Source organism: Mirounga angustirostris, unplaced genomic scaffold (genome assembly GCF_029215605.1).
Source record: "Mirounga angustirostris isolate CCGP_5_RB_7025 unplaced genomic scaffold, mMirAng1.0.hap1 SCAF_6, whole genome shotgun sequence".
In the NCBI taxonomy this organism is placed as follows: Eukaryota; Metazoa; Chordata; class Mammalia; order Carnivora; family Phocidae; genus Mirounga; species Mirounga angustirostris.
This window is the reverse complement of record NW_026991714.1, coordinates 121478084-121488674: the sequence shown is the minus strand read 5'-3', so window position 1 is coordinate 121488674 and position 10591 is coordinate 121478084. Positions and strand designations below refer to the sequence as shown.

Sequence of the window (10591 nt, the reverse complement as noted above, 5' to 3'; positions counted from 1 at the left end):
CTGCTTTTCCCTCCTATCTCCTCATGTCTCCTATGATGAGCACATAAGCCTCAAACCAAACTTAGTATTTAAAGGATAAGACCTAGAAATAAGAATTTTAAGGAGAGAAAAGAAAAAAAAAAACAACACTCTGTAATCATACTTTCTTGCAAGGGGGAATATAAAATGGATATAAAAGGGCCCTTTCATCTTGACTTTCTATAAATGTTTAAAATAGGGTTGGTGATAATTAATGTTTCTATAAGTATATGCTTAAGAAGTTGTTACAATCAGCCTTTGTCTGCTCAGAGCTGGCAACCTGGACCCACTGCATTTCAGAAGGGAATGCTTGAGGGTCATTTCACATTGCCTCACTCCTGGCAATCCAAGAGCTGCTATAATTCTGCCAAAGAACATAGAGGGTTTCCCAGTCAAGTTCCATCCTGATTTTGATTATTGTTTATCTCCAGTCCCTGTCTGAATAGTCGTAGTAAAATAGAGGAAGTTTTACTCCTGAATCCGAGGTCAGCTGGTAATGAACCATGGTTTCAATTGCATGAACAGCTGCTTCTTTTATAAGCAAGGAGGGTTCACTTACAGTTCAGGGTAACACAGAAATAATTTAAAGAACAAGGACGCTTCTATTCATTTCTTGATTTTTTTTTTTTATGTTTTTGAAACATTTTGACATTTGAGTGGCTATAGAATGTGGATTATTGGCTAGACTCAACAAGGGGAAAAAAGAAGCCAACAAAGTTTAAAAAAATAAGTTATACAATATTTCTTGACCCACCCCCACACCCTAATCATTATATAAGAATTTAATTTGTGTAGAGTAAGTTCAAATAATTGACCACACATTTTTAAAAAAGGTACAACTGGACATTTTTAAAATTTTTTATACCACATACCTTCAAAAAGTTCCAAAAAAATAAAGCAAACCCTCCCTCCTGTCTCCCCAAAACACTATAATGTGAATTTTAATGGCTCTTCATTTAAAAATAAGACCTAAAATGGAACATTTTAAGGTTTGAAATTTCATGTTGCAAACATGTCTGGCATTTAGCCAAGAAAAGTATGGCACCTACTGTTATGTTCTGAATCTGCGAGGACCTGGCGGGTCACACAGCCCAGCCTGCCACCTGCATGAGGAACAGCGGCCACAACCCTGAGAGCCAGACACAAGCCTAGTGACTGAATAGGCATGACCAGTGTCAGGGAACAGCCTCTTCCACTGTGCTCAGTTCTGCTCATCATTACTGATCCCTTCAAGTTGGCATTATCTCTCCAAATCAAAAATGTATGGACCCTTGGAGCTGGAAAGTCCACTTGTAGAAATTCATCCAACCACTAAACTTGCCCAGATGCAGAATGGTGTTATATACGAAGTTTTGCAATGCAGCTCTATTTGGAAACATCCTAAATAGAAGACCAGTTACATAAATTATGGCAGATCCCTACTGAATGTTACTATGTGCCAGGCCTTGTTCTAAGAGCTTTGAAGGCATAAATTTAATCTTTTTTATTATAATTTTATTATACTCTTGTGCTCATGAGGAACCTAAAGCAAAGCGAGATCTAGCAACTTGCCTAAGATTTTATAGCTAGTACATGGTGGAGCTAGAATTTCAACCAGACATACACACATACATTCATTCATTCATTCATTCATTCATTCAGCCATTCAGTAAATATTTATTGTGCACCCCATGCAATACACCCCACATGGCATTGGAACAAAGTCTCTGCTGTCATAGAGCTTGGTTTCTAATGGGGGAGATGAACAACAAACAACAAAACAAATGCGTACATCTTGCACCAGGTTGTGCTAGGAAGAAAAGTAATGGAGGGTAGGGGATACGGGATGACGGAGGGGTGCCACTCTAGGTGAGGTGGCCTCTCTGTTTCACAGGCCTGAACGCAACAAAGGAGCCAGATGCAAGGCTAACCAGGGCTGTTTGACGTCAGAACATGCACATTTCCCCTTTAGGACAGAACACCTCTCCGCCAGCCACACAACAAAGGCCACTCTGTATGCAGGTTTCGAAAGTTCTGCAAGTTTTTCTCTGAAACTATGTGTGAGCAGTGTGAAGAGCGTGTGGTCACTTCTGGAGACGTACACGTGTCACGTTTGTAAACACACCTATTTTCTGGGAGGACACAGAAGAAACATGACAGTGGTTGCCTCCAAACTAGCAAGGGAAGCAAGACTTACTTTTACTAGATGCTTTTTTGAACATTTTGGATTCAAATTTTATTATGGATTGTTTGGCATCTACAAAAGAATACGTGCAACATATATGCAGGTGATGTAGTACAGTTTTGTAAAGTAAAAAATGCAGAAAATTCCCCCAGAGAGTGTTCATCGCCACTAGAACATTTTCAGCGCCATGAAGGCGACCTGTGGGCTCTTCCTCTAGCCCCCTGTTGTGTACTCCTCCTCTTCCCTCACAAGTAACACCTTCCTGAATTTCATGTCCATTATTCTCTTGCTACTTGTTTAATTTAACTTTTTTTTATTAAACATTTTATTTATTTATTTTGACAGAGAGATAGAGACACAGCGAGAGAGGGAAAACAAGCAGGGGGAGTGGGAGAGGGAGAAGCAGGCTTCCCGCCGAGCAGGGAGCCCAACGTGGGGCTCAATCCCAGGACCCTGGGACCATGACCTGAGCCGAAGGCAGACGCTTAACAACTGAGACACCCAGGCACCCCCTCTTGCTACTTTTTTAACTTTACTGAGATATAATTCACACACCACATGATTCACCCATTTAAAGTGTACAATTTGATGGGTTTTGTTATATTTCTAGACTTGTTCAACCATCACCATGATTTTAAAACATTTTCATTACTCCCCAAAAAAGCTCTACACCCATTAACAGTCACTCCCCATTCCCGCCAAGAGCCCCCCACCCCAGCCCTTAGGCAACAAGCAATCTACTTTCTGTCTCTCTGGATTTATTTATTAATTTCAGATGAATGGCATCACAGCAACTGGCTTCGTTTACTTAGCATAATGGTTTCAAAATCCATTCGTGTTGCTGCATGCCTCAGTACTTTGCTTCCTTTTATTACCAAATAATATTCTGTTGTATGGATATACCATATTTTATTTATCCACTTATCAGCTGAAAGACAGTTGGGTTGTTTCCATCTTTTGGCCATTATGAATAATGTGTCTCTTACCATCTTTTAAAAATAATTTTATCATACAGATACAGCTTTAAGCAATATATTGTTTCATTTGGCTTAATTTTGGGTTTACAAAAACTGCATCATGCTATGTGCAGTCTTCTACAACTTACTCTTTTCATGTCAACATTAAGTCTGTAAGATTTTTCCATATTGTTGCATATATCTGAGGTTTTTCACTTCCATCACTACATACTATCCCATTGCATGAAAATACTGTAATTTATTTATCCATCCTCCTGTTGGTGGACATTTGGTCATTTCCAGTTTGATGCTCTCACAGTCTTTCCCAGAACGTTCTTGTATGTCTCTTCTGGTGCATGTGTGCAAGAATTTCTCTGGGGTAGGTCCTACAAGGTGGATGGCTAGGTCATGGAGTATAGAAAAGGTCACTTTTTCTAAGAGGTTGTATCACCAGCAATGTGTAACCATTTCTACTGACCCACATCTTTACTTGGCATTAACACTTTTAAATTTTGTACCATGTGCTTATAATGCCTTTTCAAAAAAACAAAGCAATTTTTTCAGGGTGCTTGGCTTGGTCAATAGAGCATGCGACTCTCGATCTTGGGGTTTTAAGTTCAAGCCCCACATTGGGTGTGGAGATTATTTAAAAGTAAAATCTCTTAAAAAAATAAGGCAATTTTTAAAAATTCCCTCTCATTCAGAAGTCATGTCTGCTATCCTAGAATCTAGCCACTGACCCCTGCTCTGTTCTTTGGAGCTATACAGAGCAAATCTAAATCCCACTGTCTGAAGTGCCAACCTTCCACACGTTTGAAGATAATTACCTTATTTGTCTAATCCCGTCTTCTCTAAGGTATCTAGATAAGTCAAGGGGAAAAAACAGAAGTTAAGATTGGATGTACCCTTCCTTGACTAGATGCGGAACAGAATTCCCTAGTTTCTTATGAGGCTGATGGGATCTTTGTCTAAAAAGGAGCTCTGTGAGGGGCACCTTGGTGACTCAGTCGGTTAAGCGTCTGCCTTCAGCTCAGGTCATGATCCCAGGATCCTGGGATCGAGTCCTACATTGGGCTCCCTGCTCAGCGGGGAGTCTGCTTCTCCCTCTCCCTCCGCCCCTCACCCCTGCTTGTGCTCTCCCTCTCTCAAATAAATAAATAGAATCTTTAAAAAAAATAGAAAGGAGCTCAGTGGGCAATGAACTCAGGAATGCTGGGCTAACAGCAGTGAAGGCATTTTCTTGGCTGCAGGACTTCTCAGAACTAGCTCACATTATAAATTTCTGAGAGAAGTCCTAGAATTTAACCCAGCACCTTCTGAGAAACTCTTAGGCCAAGCTGGTCTTAAGACAAAGTGGGGACCTGGTCTGTGGTTCCCTTGACTTCTTTTTATTCCCTTTGTTTCCTTTAGGCTTATGTCTTCCTCCCCCTCCATCCCCGCCCTTCCCACCACAAACATTTCTCATAAGAAAAAATTTTATATCAGAGATTCAGAACTCTAGTGTGAACTTTTATTCAAGTCTTGTCTTCCCCAGGGGTTTTAGCCCTCTACTCCAGCAGTTTTGAGCCTGGATTAAAGTGAATTTCAAAAAGAAGAGGTAACTTCAAAGGAAATACTGAAAGCATTTTCCCTCTGTCCTAACTTCTGCTCATTGTTGTGATCAGAAAATGCAGTTCCAAATGGCAAAAGCCAAGTGAAATATTGCATGGTAATGTGTTTTATCAATGGTCATGGACAAATATTCTGATGACAAGGACTGTGCAATAATAGTGAACATTTCTACTTTACAGATAACATGATACTAGCCCCCTAACAACCCTGAGAACTGGATATTATCTGCATGTTACAGATGTAGGAAGTGAATGTCTGTTCCAGAAGTTTCTGTCTGACCCCAAAGTCTGCACACTCAACTCCTTGTTCACCCACCTTCACAGCCAGCACAGGCCTTGTCAGTCACTGGCCTTAGGAAATCTGCCATCTGTGACTTTGCCTGATCAAAGCACAGCAGCCTTTCAATGGCCTTCCTGGTTTTCCTGGAATACTAAATGTTCCATCTCCTTATAAACCCACTTGGGCTTCTAAGACCTAATTCTCAGCTAACCTCTCTCTGACAAGAACACTCTAGGCTTAATTCTGAGCCTCTTCAATTTTTCTACGGCTCCAGCCATCTTCTCTAGAAGGATTAAACCAAATCTGTCTGCTCTTCATGGATCCAGATCATGATCCCATTCTAAACAGAAATCTGCCAACAAGTCTTCCCAGACTGATGTTCCACCATGACGTTCAGCCTGAAAATTACCCATATAGAACACTTTTCCTTTTAATCACCACCAAGGGTTCACTCTGGCCCGAGCTTACCCTGAACCCAGATATCTGGGGTTAGACACGGATTCCAGAGCAGTCAAGAATGCCAAGGAATCCAAAAGAGGGAGTTCTCCCCTCCTGGTTTTGCTTTCATTTGTGTTCACAGACACCTAGGATTTAAAAAAAAAAAAGACTGGGTTCCTGGATCCAGTTCTGGCTTCTCGAACCTCCATCCCTGACTTTGCCCAGGTCACAACACCCATGGGGTTCAGGAACAACCATGGGTGTCCCCAAAATTCTGATGTGAGAAGAAACACTACCACAGTACTAAAACAGTTTCAGAGTGCCTGTTCCCAAACGCTGCCTTCTGGATGAATCTGCCTCATTTACAAGTACCACTGTCTTCAATGGTCATTTCTCTCTTTCTTTTTAACAAAAATATAAGAGAACAAATCTACGCTTTTATTTATTTACTTTTCACTAAGCTTAAATCCTTAAAGGGTACGGCATCACACGGACCCTGTGGCCAACGGCTTTAGCAGGAAGGTTGCTTTGGAATTTGGCATGGACCATACCACTATCTCCATGAGCACGAGTTACTTTTCCCTGGATTACTCTGGTTTTGTTCGGTTTGCCACCAGGAGTCACTGTGTTGTTCTTTGCTTTGTACACGTAAGCACATCTCTTGCCTGGACAGAATTCCGTTTCATCTTGAGCATAAACACCTCCAATTTTAAGAAGAGCTGTGTGCTCCCTCTGGTTCCAGAGGACCCCCCCCCATTATAGCCAGCAAAAATGGCCTTGGACAACAGCCTTCCATACATATTTGTCATTTTAGGAGTCCTGTTCCCAGCAGGCCTCCATAGGCTCCCAGATGGCCCTCAACAGTCACTTCTATGCCATCTGAATTTGGCCATGACAAATAGGACCAGGAATGACATCTGACCCAATGAGGGGACTGTCCATAAACCAGCCACACCTTGTAGGGCCCAGCTCAAGAGAATGATGTTCGTCTCTTGAGAATTTAAATGAAGAGCCTCTAAGGGAAATGGTTGGGTGTCTGCGGTGATGGCACTACCACTGAAAAGCCAGGAGAATGGACACAGGGTGAGCCATTATGATTATGTGCAAGGTGAGATTTGTGAGAAAGGAGAAACTGAAACCACACAGGAAAGCCAAGGAGAGAAGAAAGGGAGAGTAGACGTGCTGAGAAAAGCCAAGAAGCCATTAGAAAGGAAGAAGAGAGACAGACAGACTCTTGCAGAGACAAGGCCTCTTCCTAGCGGTTCTAGGGTTTCCCATCCTAGTCCTAGTGAAATGTGGCTGCATTGGGCTCTTTACCACAGATTTTATTGTGATTTCCTTTTGGGTTCTTATAACGAAGGCCCCTTTTCTGCAACATATACAAGTGGGTCTATGTTCTTGGAAACCAAAAGGATTCTAAGTAGAATTCCCCAAACTCTAAGGACAAGTGTCTACTGCCCCACCAGTTTGGCCCAAAGCAAACACTCTTAATCCATTTAAATCCTGGAAGCCCCACTGAAAAGGAATGAAACTGCTAGGAACACTTAAAACTATAAAATACTCATGAAAGAAATTGAGGAAGACACAAAGAAATGGAAAAACGTTCCATGCTCATGGATTGGAAGAACAAATATTGTGAAGATGTCAATGCTACTTAGAGCAATCTACACATTCAATGCAATCTCCATCAAAATACCATCCACTTTTTTCAAAGAAATGGAACAAATAATCCTAAAATTTGTATGGAACCAGAAAAGAGCCCGAATAGCCAAAGGAATGTTGAAAAAGAAAAGCAAAGCTGGCGGCATCACAATTCCAGACTTCCAGCTCTATTACAAAGCTGTCATCATCAAGACAGTATGGTACTGGCACAAAAACAGACACATAGATCAATGGAACAGAATAGAGAGCCCAGAAATGGACCCTCAACTCTATGGTCAACTAATCTTCAACAAAGCAGGAAAGAATGTCCAATGGAAGAAAGACAGTCTCTTCAACAAATGGTGTTGGGAAAATTGGACAGCCACATGCAGAAGAATGAAACTGGACCATTTCCTTACACCACACACGCAAATAGACTCCAAATGGTTGAAAGACCTAAATGTGAGACAGGAGTCCATCAACATCCTAAAGGAGAACACAGGCAGCAACCTCTTCGACCTCAGCTGCAACAACTTCTTCCTAGAAACATTGCCAAAGGCGAGGGAAGCAAGGGCAAAAATGAACTATTGGGACTTCATCAAGATAAAAAGCTTTTGCAAAGCAAGGGAAACAGTCAACAAAACCAAAAGACAACCGACAGAATGGGAGAAGACATTTGCAAATGACATATTAGATAAAGGGCTAGTATCCAAAATCTATAAAAAACTTCTTAAACTCAACACCCAAAGAACAAATGATCCAATCAAGAAATGGGCAGAAGACATGAACAGATATTTTTCCAAAGAAGACATCCAAATGGCCAACAGACACATGAAAAAGTGCTCAATATCGCTCAGCATCAGGGAAATCCAAATCAAAACCTCAATGAGATACCACCTCACACCAGTCAGAATGGCTAAAATTAACAAGTCAGGAAACGACAGATGTTGGCGGGGATGCGGAGAAAGGGGAATCCTCCTACACTGTTGGCGGGAATGCAAGCTGGGGCAGTCACTCTGGAAAACAGTATGGAGGTTCCTCAAAAAGTTGAAAATAGAGCTACCATATGATCCAGCAATTGCACTACTGGGTATTTACCCCAAAGATACAAAAGTAGGGATCCGAAAGGGTACGTGCACCCCGATGTTTATAGCAGCAATGTCCACAATAGCCAAACCATGGAAAGAGCCAAGATGTCCATCGACAGATGAATGGATAAAGAAGATGTGATATATATATACAATGGAATATTATGCAGCCATCAAAAGGAATGAAATCTTGCCATTTGCAACGACGTGGATGGAACTGGAGGGTATTAAGCTGAGCGAAATAAGTCAATCAGAGAAAGACATGTATCATATGACCTCACTAATATGAGGAATTCTTAATCTCAGGAAACAAACTGAAGGTTGTTGGAGTGGTGGGGGGTGAGAGGGATGGGGTGGCTGGGTGATAGACATTAGGGAGGGTATGTGCTATGGTGAGCACTGTGAATTGTGTAAGACTGTTGAATCACAGATCTGTACCTCTGAAACAAATAATACATTATATGTTAAAAAAAAAAAGAAGATAGTAGGAAGGGAAAAATGAAGGGGGGGGGAATCAGAGGGGGAGACGAACCAGGAGAGACTATGGACTCTGAGAAAGAAACTGAGGGTTCTAGAGGGGAGGGGGGTGGGGGATGGGTTAGCCTGGTGATGGGTATTAAAGAGGGCACATACTGAATGGAGCACTGGGTGTTATACGCCAACAATGAATCATGGGACACTACATCAAAAACTAATGATGTAATGTATGGTGATTAACATAACTAAATAAAAAAAAATGTTAAAAAAAGACTTAAATAGTTCTTTTTTTTTTTGTTTTTAGCTTTTAAAAAGCAACACAGACATGCAAATATACACAATAATTTTATCTAGTAGCTTATAATTCCAGTCTTAAGAACAAGAAAACATTAAATGTAACATTGTTTTCACATAACATGATTGTGTTTGATGGTTAACAATTAAAGTTATATTTATTTAGGCAATAACTACAATTGCCTATTGGATTCACCTCTAATATTTTATCCACTAAATTATAATTTCCAAGAGGGAAGGCTTTTAGATTTTCAGTATGCTTGTTCACTGCTATATCCCTATTCCCAGTCCCTAGCACATAAATAATTGATGAATGAATTTTAAATATCCATTTTTTTTTTAAGATTTTATTTATCTGTCAGAGAGAGAGAAAGCACAAGCAGGGGGAGTGGCAGGCAGAGGGAGAAGCAGGCTCCCCACTGAGCAGGGAGCCCAAGGAGGGACTTGATCCCAGGACCCTGGGATCATGACTTGAGCCGAAGGCAGATGCTTAACCAACTGAGCCACCCAGGCGTCCCTAAATATCCATTTTTAAATTGAGTTACAAGGTAATAATTTTAAAGGATTTTCCAGATGAAGTTTTGTTGGTTTTTTTTGTTTGTTTGTTTGTTTAAATTTTTAGCTTGCTCAAATCAGGCAAAACCTGATAGCAAAAGAAGTCATCCTCATGCTAAACATTGCTGTCTTTTCAGTCTCTTCAATAAATGGTGCTGGGAAAATTGGACAGCCACATGCAGAAGAATGAAACTCGACCATTCTCTAACACCATTCACAAAGATAAACTCAAAGTGGATGAAAGACCTCAATGTGAGACAGGAATCCATCAAAATCCTAGAGGAGAACATAGGCAGTAACCTCTTGGACATCGCCCACAGCAACTTCTTTCAAGATACATCTCCAAAAGCTAGTGAAACAAAAGCAAAAATGAACTTTTGGGACTTCACCAAGATAAAAGGCTTCTGCACAGCAAAGGAAACAGTCAACAAAACAAAGTGGCAACCCACAGAATGCGAGAAGATATTTGCAAATGACACTACAGATAAAGGGCTGGTATCCAAGATCTATAAAGAACTTTTCAAACTCAATACCCAAAAAACAAATAATCAAGTCAAAAAGTGGGCAGAAGATATGAAAAGACACTTCTCCAAAGAAGACATACAAATGGCTAACAGACACATGAAAAAATGTTTATCATCATTAGCCATCAGGAAAATCCAAATCAAAACCACATTGAGATACCACTTTACACCAGTTAGAATGGCAAAAATGGGACAGAGAGGGAAACAACAAATGTTGGAGAGGTTGTGGAGAAAGGGGAACCCTCTTACACTGTTGGTGGGAATGCAAGTTGGTACAGCCACTTTGGAAAACAGTGTGGAGGTTCCTCAAAAATTTAAAAATAGAGCTACCCTATGACCCAGCAAATTGCACTACTGGGTATTTACCCCAAAGACACAGATGTAGTGAAAAGAAGGGCCATATGCACCCCAATGTTCATAGCAGTAATGTCCGCAATAGCCAAACTGTGGAAAGAACCCAGATGCCCTTCAACAGATGAATGGATAAAGAAGATGTGGTCCATATATACAATGGAATATTACTCAGCCATCAGAAAGGATGAATAC

General features: G+C 40.8%; 1 pseudogene; it reads right to left on the bottom strand.

Annotated features, from left to right (window-relative positions):
• Positions 1-5928: 5928 nt before the first annotated feature.
• On the bottom strand, positions 5929-6266 carry LOC123841494 (large ribosomal subunit protein eL33-like; annotated as a pseudogene).
• Between the last annotated feature and the right edge of the window lie 4325 nt (positions 6267-10591).